At 43.2% G+C, this 11,965-nt stretch overlaps 11 non-coding genes across 11 annotated transcripts; all 11 read right to left on the reverse strand.

Moving 5' to 3' along the window:
- Window positions 1-942: 942 nt before the first annotated feature.
- On the reverse strand, window positions 943-1,064 carry TRNAL-CAA (transfer RNA leucine (anticodon CAA)). The gene is made up of 2 exons: window positions 1,027-1,064; window positions 943-988 (listed from the first exon to the last, which is right to left on the reverse strand). It is a non-coding gene; the product is annotated as a tRNA-Leu (tRNA).
- Window positions 1,065-2,263: 1,199 nt separating this feature from the next.
- TRNAL-CAA (transfer RNA leucine (anticodon CAA)) lies at window positions 2,264-2,385 on the reverse strand. Its single transcript has 2 exons — window positions 2,348-2,385; window positions 2,264-2,309 (listed from the first exon to the last, which is right to left on the reverse strand). It is a non-coding gene; the product is annotated as a tRNA-Leu (tRNA).
- A 256-nt stretch (window positions 2,386-2,641) lies between these two features.
- On the reverse strand, window positions 2,642-2,763 carry TRNAL-CAA (transfer RNA leucine (anticodon CAA)). Its single transcript has 2 exons — window positions 2,726-2,763; window positions 2,642-2,687 (listed from the first exon to the last, which is right to left on the reverse strand). It is a non-coding gene; the product is annotated as a tRNA-Leu (tRNA).
- A 1,199-nt stretch (window positions 2,764-3,962) lies between these two features.
- On the reverse strand, window positions 3,963-4,084 carry TRNAL-CAA (transfer RNA leucine (anticodon CAA)). Its single transcript has 2 exons — window positions 4,047-4,084; window positions 3,963-4,008 (listed from the first exon to the last, which is right to left on the reverse strand). It is a non-coding gene; the product is annotated as a tRNA-Leu (tRNA).
- A 2,709-nt stretch (window positions 4,085-6,793) lies between these two features.
- On the reverse strand, window positions 6,794-6,915 carry TRNAL-CAA (transfer RNA leucine (anticodon CAA)). The gene is made up of 2 exons: window positions 6,878-6,915; window positions 6,794-6,839 (listed from the first exon to the last, which is right to left on the reverse strand). It is a non-coding gene; the product is annotated as a tRNA-Leu (tRNA).
- Window positions 6,916-8,114: 1,199 nt separating this feature from the next.
- On the reverse strand, window positions 8,115-8,236 carry TRNAL-CAA (transfer RNA leucine (anticodon CAA)). Its single transcript has 2 exons — window positions 8,199-8,236; window positions 8,115-8,160 (listed from the first exon to the last, which is right to left on the reverse strand). It is a non-coding gene; the product is annotated as a tRNA-Leu (tRNA).
- Window positions 8,237-8,492: 256 nt separating this feature from the next.
- Window positions 8,493-8,614, reverse strand: TRNAL-CAA (transfer RNA leucine (anticodon CAA)). The gene is made up of 2 exons: window positions 8,577-8,614; window positions 8,493-8,538 (listed from the first exon to the last, which is right to left on the reverse strand). It is a non-coding gene; the product is annotated as a tRNA-Leu (tRNA).
- Window positions 8,615-8,870: 256 nt separating this feature from the next.
- On the reverse strand, window positions 8,871-8,992 carry TRNAL-CAA (transfer RNA leucine (anticodon CAA)). Its single transcript has 2 exons — window positions 8,955-8,992; window positions 8,871-8,916 (listed from the first exon to the last, which is right to left on the reverse strand). It is a non-coding gene; the product is annotated as a tRNA-Leu (tRNA).
- A 1,388-nt stretch (window positions 8,993-10,380) lies between these two features.
- On the reverse strand, window positions 10,381-10,502 carry TRNAL-CAA (transfer RNA leucine (anticodon CAA)). The gene is made up of 2 exons: window positions 10,465-10,502; window positions 10,381-10,426 (listed from the first exon to the last, which is right to left on the reverse strand). It is a non-coding gene; the product is annotated as a tRNA-Leu (tRNA).
- A 67-nt stretch (window positions 10,503-10,569) lies between these two features.
- Window positions 10,570-10,691, reverse strand: TRNAL-CAA (transfer RNA leucine (anticodon CAA)). The gene is made up of 2 exons: window positions 10,654-10,691; window positions 10,570-10,615 (listed from the first exon to the last, which is right to left on the reverse strand). It is a non-coding gene; the product is annotated as a tRNA-Leu (tRNA).
- A 67-nt stretch (window positions 10,692-10,758) lies between these two features.
- Window positions 10,759-10,880, reverse strand: TRNAL-CAA (transfer RNA leucine (anticodon CAA)). Its single transcript has 2 exons — window positions 10,843-10,880; window positions 10,759-10,804 (listed from the first exon to the last, which is right to left on the reverse strand). It is a non-coding gene; the product is annotated as a tRNA-Leu (tRNA).
- Window positions 10,881-11,965: the final 1,085 nt, after the last annotated feature.

Below are 11,965 nucleotides of genomic sequence, written 5' to 3' on the forward strand. Positions count from 1 at the left end.
GTCAGAAGTGGGATTCGAACCCACGCCCTTATACGAGGACCAGAAAACACAGATTCACGTTGTGAACGAAGGAAACTATGCCCCTTGAGTCTGGCGCCTTAGACCGCTCGGCCATCCTGACGTGGTCTCTTGAAATTTGGACGATTTATAAATTACATCTCTTCTAGTTAATTTCATAAAACATATCGTGTCAGAAGTGGGATTTGAACCCTTGCCCTCAAACGAGGACCAGAATACACGGATTCACGTTGTGAACGAAAGAACTAAGCCCCTTAAGTCTGGCGCCTTAGACCGCTCGGCAATCCTGACGTGGTCTATTGTATTCGGACGTTTTATAAATTACATCTCTTGCAGTTAATTTATTAAAATATATCGTGTCAGAAGTGTGATTCGAACCCACGCCCTCATACGAGGACCAGAAAACACAGATTCACGTTGTGAACGAAGGAAAGTAAGCCCCTTGAGTCTGACGCCTTAGACCGCTCGGCCATCCTGACGTGGTCTCTTGTATTTTGGACGTTTTATAAATTACATTTCTTCCAGTTAATTTATTAAAATATATCGTGTCAGAAGTGGTATACGAACCCACGCCCTCATACGAGGACCAGAAAACACAGATTCACGTTGCGAACGAAGGAAACTAACCCCCTAAAGTCTGGCGCCTTGGACCGCTGGGCCCTCCTGACGTGGTCTCTTTTAATTTTGACGTTTTATAAATTACATCTCTTCTAGTTAATTTATTAAAACTTATCGTGTCAGAAGTGGGATTCGAACCCACGCCCTTATACGAGGACCAGAAAACACAGATTCACGTTGTGAAAGAAGGAAAGTAAGCCCCTTGAGTCTGGCGCCTTAGACCGCTCGGCCATACTGACGTGGTCTCTTGTATTTTGGACGTTTTATAAATTACATTTCTTCCAGTTAATTTATTAAAATATATCGTGTCAGAAGTGGGATTTGAACCCACGCCCTCATACGAGGACCAGAAAACACAGATTCACGTTGTGAACGAAGGAAACTAACCCCCTTGAGTCTGGCGCCTTAGACCGCTCGGCCATCCTGACGTGGTCTCTTGAAATTTGGACGTTTTATAAATTACATCTCTTGCAGTTAATTTATTAAAATATATCGTGTCAAAAGTGGGATTGGAACCCACGCCCTTATACGAGGACCAAAAAACACAGATTCACGTTGTGAACGAAGGAAACTAAGCCTTTGAGTCTGGCGCCTTAGACCGCTCGGCCATCCTGACGTGGTCTATCGTAATTTGAACGTTTTATAAATTACATCTCTTCCAGTTAATTTATTAAAATATATCGTGTCAGAAGTGGGATTCGAAACCACGCCCTCATACGAGGACCAGAAAACATTGATTCACGTTGTGAACGAAGGAAACTAACCCCCTAAAGTCTGGCGCCTTAGACCGCTGGGCCCTCCTGACGTGGTCTCTTTTAATTTTGACGTTTTATAAATTACATCTCTTCTAGTTAATTTATTAAAACATATCGTGTCAGAAGTGGGATTCGAACCCACGCCCTTATACGAGGACCAGAAAACACAGATTCACGTTGTGAACGAAGGAAACTAAGCCCCTTGAGTCTGGCGCCCTAGACCGCTCGGCCATCCTGACGTGGTCTCTTGTAATTTGGACGATTTATAAATTACATCTCTTCCAGTTAATTTCATAAATCATATCGTGTCAGAAGTGGGACTCGAACCCACGCTCTTATACGAGGACCAGAAAACACAGATTCACGTTGTGAACGAAGGAAACTATGCCCCTTGAGTCTGGCGCCTTAGACCGCTCGGCCATCCTGACGTGGTCTCTTGAAATTTGGACGATTTATAAATTACATCTCTTCTAGTTAATTTCATAAAACATATCGTGTCAGAAGTGGGATTTGAACCCTTGCCCTCAAACGAGGACCAGAATACACGGATTCACGTTGTGAACGAAAGAGCTAAGCCCCTTAAGTCTGGCGCCTTAGACCGCTCGGCCATCCTGACGTGGTCTATTGTAATTAGGACGTTTTATAAATTACATCTCTTGCAGTTAATTTATTAAAATATATCGTGTCAGAAGTAGTATTCGAACCCACGCCCTCATACGAAGACCAGAATACACAGATTCACGTTGTGAACGAAGGAAAGTAAGCCCCTTGAGTCTGGTGCCTTAGACCGCTCGGCCATCCTGACGTGGACTCTTGTATTTTGGACGTTTTATAAATTACATTTCTTCCAGTTAATTTATTAAAATATATCGTGTCAGAAGTGGGATTTGAACCCACGCCCTCATACGAGGACCAGAAAACACAGATTCACGTTGTGAACGAAGGAAAGTAAGCCCCTTGAGTCTGGCGCCTTAGACCGCTCGGCCATCCTGACGTGGTCTCTTGTAATTTGGAGATTTTATAAATTACATCTCATGCAAATAATCTATTAAAATTTATCGTGTCAGAAGTGGGATTCGAACCCACGCCTGCATACGAGGACCAAAAAACACAGATTCACGTTGTGAACGCAGGAAACTAAGCCCCTTGAGTCTGGCGCCTTAGACCGCTCGGCCATCCTGACGTGGTCTATTGTAATTTGGACGTTTTATAAATTACATCTCTTGCAATTAATTTATTAAAATATATCGTGTCAGAAGTGGGATTCGAACCCACGCCCTCATACGAGGACCAGAAAACACAGATTCACGTTGTGAACGAAGGAAAGTAAGCCCCTTGAGTCTGGCGCCTTAGACCGCTCGGCCATCCTGACGTGGTCTATTGTAATTTGGACGTTTTATAAATTACATCTCTTGCAGTTAATTTATTAAAATACATCGTGTCAGAAGTGGGATTCGAACCCACGCCCTCATACGAGGACCAGAAAACACAGATTCACGTTGTGAACGAAGGAAAGTATGCCCCTTGAGTCTGGCGCATTAGACCGCTCGGCCATCCTGACGTGGTCTCTTGCATTTTGGACGTTTTATAAATTACATTTCTTCCAGTTAATTTATTAAAATATATCGTGTCAGAAGTGGGATTCGAACCCACGCCCTCATATGAGAACCAGAAAACACAGATTCACGTTGTGAACGAAGGAAAGTAAGCCCCTTGAGTCTGGCGCCTTATACCGCTCGCCCTTCCTGACGTGGTCTCTTGTAATTTGGAGGTTTTATAAATTACATCTCTTGCAAATAATTTATTAAAATATATCGTGTCAGAAGTGATATTCGAACCCACGCCCTCATACGAGGACCAGAAAACACACATTCACGTTGTGAACGAAGGAAACTAAGCCTCTTGAGTCTGGCGCCTTAGACCGCTCGGCTATCCTGACGTGGTCTATTGTAATTTGGACGTTTTATAAATTACATCTCTTCTAGTTAATTTCATAAAACATATCGTGTCAGAAGTGTCATTCGAACCCACGCCCTTATACGAGGACCAGAAAACACAGATTCACGTTGTGAACGAAGGAAACTAAGCCCCTTGAGTCTGGCGCCTTAGACCGCTCGGCCATCCTGACGTGGTCTCTTGTAATTTGGACGATTTATAAATTACATCTCTTCTAGTTAATTTCATAAAACATATGATGTCAGAAGTGGGATTTGAACCCTTGCCCTAAACGAGGACCAGAATACACGGATTCACGTTGTGAACGAAAGAACTAAGCCCCTTAAGTCTGGCGCCTTAGACCACTCGGCCATCCTGACGTGGTCTATTGTTATTTGGACGTTTTATAAATTACATCTCTTGCAGTTAATTTATTAAAATATATCGTGTCAGAAGTGGGATTCGAACCCACGCCCTTATACGAGGACCAGAAAACACAGATTCACGTTGTGAAAGAAGGAAAGTAAGCCCCTTGAGTCTGGCGCCTTAGACCGCTCGGCCATACTGACGTGGTCTCTTGTATTTTGGACGTTTTATAAATTACATTTCTTCCAGTTAATTTATTAAAATATATCGTGTCAGAAGTGGGATTCGAACCCACGCCCTCATACGAGGACCAGAAAACACAGATTCACGTTGTGAACGAAGGAAACTAACCCCCTTGAGTCTGGCGCCTTAGACCGCTCGGCCATCCTGACGTGGTCTCTTGAAATTTGGACGTTTTATAAATTACATCTCTTGCAGTTAATTTATTAAAATATATCGTGTCAAAAGTGGGATTGGAACCCACGCCCTTATACGAGGACCAAAAAACACAGATTCACGTTGTGAACGAAGGAAACTAAGCCTTTGAGTCTGGCGCCTTAGACCGCTGGGCCATCCTGACGTGGTCTATCGTAATTTGAACGTTTTATAAATTACATCTCTTCCAGTTAATTTATTAAAATATATCGTGTCAGAAGTGGGATTCGAAACCACGCCCTCATACGAGGACCAGAAAACATTGATTCACGTTGTGAACGAAGGAAACTAACCCCCTAAAGTCTGGCGCCTTAGACCGATGGGCCCTCCTGACGTGGTCTCTTTTAATTTTGACGTTTTATAAATTACATCTCTTCTAGTTAATTTATTAAAACATATCGTGTCAGAAGTGGGATTCGAACCCACGCCCTTATACGAGGACCAGAAAACACAGATTCACGTTGTGAACGAAGGAAACTAAGCCCCTTGAGTCTGGCGCCCTAGACCGCTCGGCCATCCTGACGTGGTCTCTTGTAATTTGGACAATTTATAAATTACATCTCTTCCAGTTAATTTCATAAATCATATCGTGTCAGAAGTGGGACTCGAACCCACGCTCTTATACGAGGACCAGAAAACACAGATTCACGTTGTGAACGAAGGAAACTAACCCCCTTGAGTCTGGTGCCTTAGACCGCTCGGCCATCCTGACGTGGTCTCTTGTAATTTGGACGTTTTTTAAATTACATCTCTTCCAGTTAATTTCATAAAACATATCGTGTCAGAAGTGGGATTCGAACCCACGCCCTTATACGAGGACCAGAAAACACAGATTCACGTTGTGAACGAAGGAAACTATGCCCCTTGAGTCTGGCGCCTTAGACCGCTCGGCCATCCTGACGTGGTCTCTTGAAATTTGGACGTTTTATAAATTACATCTCTTGCAGTTAATTTATTAAAATATATCGTGTCAAAAGTGGGATTGGAACCCACGCCCTTATACGAGGACCAAAAAACACAGATTCACGTTGTGAACGAAGGAAACTAAGCCTTTGAGTCTGGCGCCTTAGACCGCTGGGCCATCCTGACGTGGTCTATCGTAATTTGAACGTTTTATAAATTACATCTCTTCCAGTTAATTTATTAAAATATATCGTGTCAGAAGTGGGATTCGAAACCACGCCCTCATACGAGGACCAGAAAACATTGATTCACGTTGTGAACGAAGGAAACTAACCCCCTAAAGTCTGGCGCCTTAGACCGATGGGCCCTCCTGACGTGGTCTCTTTTAATTTTGACGTTTTATAAATTACATCTCTTCTAGTTAATTTATTAAAACATATCGTGTCAGAAGTGGGATTCGAACCCACGCCCTTATACGAGGACCAGAAAACACAGATTCACGTTGTGAACGAAGGAAACTAAGCCCCTTGAGTCTGGCGCCCTAGACCGCTCGGCCATCCTGACGTGGTCTCTTGTAATTTGGACAATTTATAAATTACATCTCTTCCAGTTAATTTCATAAATCATATCGTGTCAGAAGTGGGACTCGAACCCACGCTCTTATACGAGGACCAGAAAACACAGATTCACGTTGTGAACGAAGGAAACTAACCCCCTTGAGTCTGGTGCCTTAGACCGCTCGGCCATCCTGACGTGGTCTCTTGTAATTTGGACGTTTTTTAAATTACATCTCTTCCAGTTAATTTCATAAAACATATCGTGTCAGAAGTGGGATTCGAACCCACGCCCTTATACGAGGACCAGAAAACACAGATTCACGTTGTGAACGAAGGAAACTATGCCCCTTGAGTCTGGCGCCTTAGACCGCTCGGCCATCCTGACGTGGTCTCTTGAAATTTGGACGATTTATAAATTACATCTCTTCTAGTTAATTTCATAAAACATATCGTGTCAGAAGTGGGATTTGAACCCTTGCCCTCAAACGAGGACCAGAATACACGGATTCACGTTGTGAACGAAAGAACTAAGCCCCTTAAGTCTGGCGCCTTAGACCGCTCGGCAATCCTGACGTGGTCTATTGTATTCGGACGTTTTATAAATTACATCTCTTGCAGTTAATTTATTAAAATATATCGTGTCAGAAGTGTGATTCGAACCCACGCCCTCATACGAGGACCAGAAAACACAGATTCACGTTGTGAACGAAGGAAAGTAAGCCCCTTGAGTCTGACGCCTTAGACCGCTCGGCCATCCTGACGTGGTCTCTTGTATTTTGGACGTTTTATAAATTACATTTCTTCCAGTTAATTTATTAAAATATATCGTGTCAGAAGTGGGATACGAACCCACGCCCTCATACGAGGACCAGAAAACACAGATTCACGTTGCGAACGAAGGAAACTAACCCCCTAAAGTCTGGCGCCTTGGACCGCTGGGCCCTCCTGACGTGGTCTCTTTTAATTTTGACGTTTTATAAATTACATCTCTTCTAGTTAATTTATTAAAACTTATCGTGTCAGAAGTGGGATTCGAACCCACGCCCTTATACGAGGACCAGAAAACACAGATTCACGTTGTGAAAGAAGGAAAGTAAGCCCCTTGAGTCTGGCGCCTTAGACCGCTCGGCCATACTGACGTGGTCTCTTGTATTTTGGACGTTTTATAAATTACATTTCTTCCAGTTAATTTATTAAAATATATCGTGTCAGAAGTGGGATTTGAACCCACGCCCTCATACGAGGACCAGAAAACACAGATTCACGTTGTGAACGAAGGAAACTAACCCCCTTGAGTCTGGCGCCTTAGACCGCTCGGCCATCCTGACGTGGTCTCTTGAAATTTGGACGTTTTATAAATTACATCTCTTGCAGTTAATTTATTAAAATATATCGTGTCAAAAGTGGGATTGGAACCCACGCCCTTATACGAGGACCAAAAAACACAGATTCACGTTGTGAACGAAGGAAACTAAGCCTTTGAGTCTGGCGCCTTAGACCGCTCGGCCATCCTGACGTGGTCTATCGTAATTTGAACGTTTTATAAATTACATCTCTTCCAGTTAATTTATTAAAATATATCGTGTCAGAAGTGGGATTCGAAACCACGCCCTCATACGAGGACCAGAAAACATTGATTCACGTTGTGAACGAAGGAAACTAACCCCCTAAAGTCTGGCGCCTTAGACCGCTGGGCCCTCCTGACGTGGTCTCTTTTAATTTTGACGTTTTATAAATTACATCTCTTCTAGTTAATTTATTAAAACATATCGTGTCAGAAGTGGGATTCGAACCCACGCCCTTATACGAGGACCAGAAAACACAGATTCACGTTGTGAACGAAGGAAACTAAGCCCCTTGAGTCTGGCGCCCTAGACCGCTCGGCCATCCTGACGTGGTCTCTTGTAATTTGAACGATTTATAAATTACATCTCTTCCAGTTAATTTCATAAATCATATCGTGTCAGAAGTGGGACTCGAACCCACGCTCTTATACGAGGACCAGAAAACACAGATTCACGTTGTGAACGAAGGAAACTATGCCCCTTGAGTCTGGCGCCTTAGACCGCTCGGCCATCCTGACGTGGTCTCTTGAAATTTGGACGATTTATAAATTACATCTCTTCTAGTTAATTTCATAAAACATATCGTGTCAGAAGTGGGATTTGAACCCTTGCCCTCAAACGAGGACCAGAATACACGGATTCACGTTGTGAACGAAAGAACTAAGCCCCTTAAGTCTGGCGCCTTAGACCGCTCGGCCATCCTGACGTGGTCTATTGTAATTAGGACGTTTTATAAATTACATCTCTTGCAGTTAATTTATTAAAATATATCGTGTCAGAAGTAGTATTCGAACCCACGCCCTCATACGAAGACCAGAATACACAGATTCACGTTGTGAACGAAGGAAAGTAAGCCCCTTGAGTCTGGTGCCTTAGACCGCTCGGCCATCCTGACGTGGACTCTTGTATTTTGGACGTTTTATAAATTACATTTCTTCCAGTTAATTTATTAAAATATATCGTGTCAGAAGTGGGATTTGAACCCACGCCCTCATACGAGGACCAGAAAACACAGATTCACGTTGTGAACGAAGGAAAGTAAGCCCCTTGAGTCTGGCGCCTTAGACCGCTCGGCCATCCTGACGTGGTCTCTTGTAATTTGGAGATTTTATAAATTACATCTCATGCAAATAATCTATTAAAATTTATCGTGTCAGAAGTGGGATTCGAACCCACGCCTGCATACGAGGACCAAAAAACACAGATTCACGTTGTGAACGCAGGAAACTAAGCCCCTTGAGTCTGGCGCCTTAGACCGCTCGGCCATCCTGACGTGGTCTATTGTAATTTGGACGTTTTATAAATTACATCTCTTGCAATTAATTTATTAAAATATATCGTGTCAGAAGTGGGATTCGAACCCACGCCCTCATACGAGGACCAGAAAACACAGATTCACGTTGTGAACGAAGGAAAGTAAGCCCCTTGAGTCTGGCGCCTTAGACCGCTCGGCCATCCTGACGTGGTCTATTGTAATTTGGACGTTTTATAAATTACATCTCTTGCAGTTAATTTATTAAAATACATCGTGTCAGAAGTGGGATTCGAACCCACGCCCTCATACGAGGACCAGAAAACACAGATTCACGTTGTGAACGAAGGAAAGTACGCCCCTTGAGTCTGGCGCATTAGACCGCTCGGCCATCCTGACGTGGTCCCTTGCATTTTGGACGTTTTATAAATTACATTTCTTCCAGTTAATTTATTAAAATATATCGTGTCAGAAGTGGGATTCGAACCCACGCCCTCATATGAGAACCAGAAAACACAGATTCACGTTGTGAACGAAGGAAAGTAAGCCCCTTGAGTCTGGCGCCTTATACCGCTCGGCTATCCTGACGTGGTCTATTGTAATTTGGACGTTTTATAAATTACATCTCTTCTAGTTAATTTCATAAAACATATCGTGTCAGAAGTGTCATTCGAACCCACGCCCTTATACGAGGACCAGAAAACACAGATTCACGTTGTGAACGAAGGAAACTAAGCCCCTTGAGTCTGGCGCCTTAGACCGCTCGGCCATCCTGACGTGGTCTCTTGTAATTTGGACGATTTATAAATTACATCTCTTCTAGTTAATTTCATAAAACATATGATGTCAGAAGTGGGATTTGAACCCTTGCCCTCAAACGAGGACCAGAATACACGGATTCACGTTGTGAACGAAAGAACTAAGCCCCTTAAGTCTGGCGCCTTAGACCACTCGGCCATCCTGACGTGGTCTATTGTTATTTGGACGTTTTATAAATTACATCTCTTGCAGTTAATTTATTAAAATATATCGTGTCAGAAGTGGGATTCGAACCCACGCCCTCATACGAGGACCAGAAAACACAGATTCACGTTGTGAACGAAGGAAAGTAAGCCCCTTGAGTCTGGCGCCTTATACCGCTCGGCCTTCCTGACGTGGTCTCTTGTAATTTGGAGGTTTTATAAATTACATCTCTTGCAAATAATTTATTAAAATATATCGTGTCAGAAGTGATATTCGAACCCACGCCCTCATACGAGGACCAGAAAACACAGATTCACGTTGTGAACGAAGGAAACTAAGCCTCTTGAGTCTGGCACCTTAGACCGCTCGGCTATCCTGACGTGGTCTATTGTAATTTGGACGTTTTATAAATTACATCTCTTCTAGTTAATTTCATAAAACATATCGTGTCAGAAGTGTCATTCGAACCCACGCCCTTATACGAGGACCAGAAAACACAGATTCACGTTGTGAACGAAGGAATCTATGCCCCTTGAGTCTGGCGCCTTAGACCGCTCGGCCATCCTGACGTGGTCTCTTGTAATTTGGACGATTTATAAATTACATCTCTTCTAGTTAATTTCATAAAACATATCGTGTCAGAAGTGGGATTTGAACCCTTGCCCTCAAACGAGGACCAGAATACACGGATTCACGTTGTGAACGAAAGAACTAAGCCCCTTAAGTCTGGCGCCTTAGACCGCTCGGGCATCCTGACGTGGTCTATTGTAATTAGGACGTTTTATAAATTACATCTCTTGCAGTTAATTTATTAAAATATATCGTGTCAGAAGTAGGATTCGAACCCACGCCCTCATACGAGGACCAGAAAACACAGGTTCACGTTGTGAACGAAGGAAAGTAAGCCCCTTGAGTCTGGTGCCTTAGACCGCTCGGCCATCCTGACGTGGTCTCTTGTATTTTGGACGTTTTATAAATTACATTTCTTCCAGTTAATTTATTAAAATATATCGTGTCAGAAGTGGGATTTGAACCCACGCCCTCATACGAGGACCAGAAAACACAGATTCACGTTGTGAACGAAGGAAAGTAAGCCCCTTGAGTCTGGCGCCTTAGACCGCTCGGCCATCCTGACGTGGTCTCTAGTAATTTGGAGATTTTATAAATTACATCTCTTGCAAATCATTTATTAAAATATATCGTGTCAGAAGTGGGATTCGAACCCACGCCTTCATACGAGGACCAGAAAACACAGATTCACGTTGTGAACGCAGGAAACTAAGCCCCTTGAGTCTGGCGCCTTAGACCGCTCGGCCATCCTGACGTGGTCTATTGTAATTTGGAAGTTTTATAAATTACATCTCTTGCAATTAATTTATTAAAATATATCGTGTCAGAAGTGGGATTCGAACCCACGCCCTCATACGAGGACCAGAAAACACAGATTCACGTTGTGAACGAAGGAAAGTAAGCCCCTTGAGTCTGGCGCCTTAGACCGCTCGGCCATCCTGACGTGGTCTATTGTAATTTGGACGTTTTATAAATTACATCTCTTGCAGTTAATTTATTAAAATACATCGTGTCAGAAGTGGGATTCGAACCCACGCCCTCATACGAGGACCAGAAAACACAGATTCACGTTGTGAACGAAGGAAAGTACGCCCCTTGAGTCTGGCGCATTAGACCGCTCGGCCATCCTGACGTGGTCTCTTGTATTTTGGACGTTTTATAAATTACATTTCTTCCAGTTAATTTATTAAAATATATCGTGTCAGAAGTGGGATTCGAACCCACGCCCTCATACGAGGACCAGAAAACACAGATTCACGTTGTGAACGAAGGAAAGTAAGCCCCTTGAGTCTGGCGCCTTATACCGCTCGGCCTTCCTGACGTGGTCTCTTGTAATTTGGAGGTTTTATAAATTACATCTCTTGCAAATAATTTATTAAAATATATCGTGTCAAAAGTGATATTCGAACCCACGCCCTCATACGAGGACCAGAAAACACACATTCACGTTGTGAACGAAGGAAACTAAGCCTCTTGAGTCTGGCGCCTTAGACCGCTCGGCTATCCTGACGTGGTCTATTGTAATTTGGACGTTTTATAAATTACATCTCTTCTAGTTAATTTCATAAAACATATCGTGTCAGAAGTGTCATTCGAACCCACGCCCTTATACGAGGACCAGAAAACACAGATTCACGTTGTGAACGAAGGAAACTAAGCCCCTTGAGTCTGGCGCCTTAGACCGCTCGGCCATCCTGACGTGGTCTCTTGAAATTTGGACGATTTATAAATTACATCTCTTGCAGTTAATTTATTAAAATATATCGTGTCAAAAGTGCGATTAGAACCCACGCCCTTATACGAGCACCAGAAAACACAGATTCACGTTGTGAACGAAGGAAACTAAGCCTTTGAGTCTGGCGCCTTAGACCGCTCGGCCATCCTGACGTGGTCTCTTGTAATTTGGACGATTTATAAATTACATCTCTTCTAGTTAATTTCATAAAACATATCGTGTCAAAAGTGGGATTTGAACCCTTGCCCTCAAACGAGGACCAGAATACACGGATTCACGTTGTGAACGAAAGA

The sequence above is a fragment of the Phalangium opilio genome, unplaced genomic scaffold (genome assembly GCF_054372755.1).
Source record: "Phalangium opilio isolate 3A_F unplaced genomic scaffold, DU_Popi_V2 ptg000098l_1, whole genome shotgun sequence".
Classification (NCBI taxonomy): Eukaryota; Metazoa; Arthropoda; class Arachnida; order Opiliones; family Phalangiidae; genus Phalangium; species Phalangium opilio.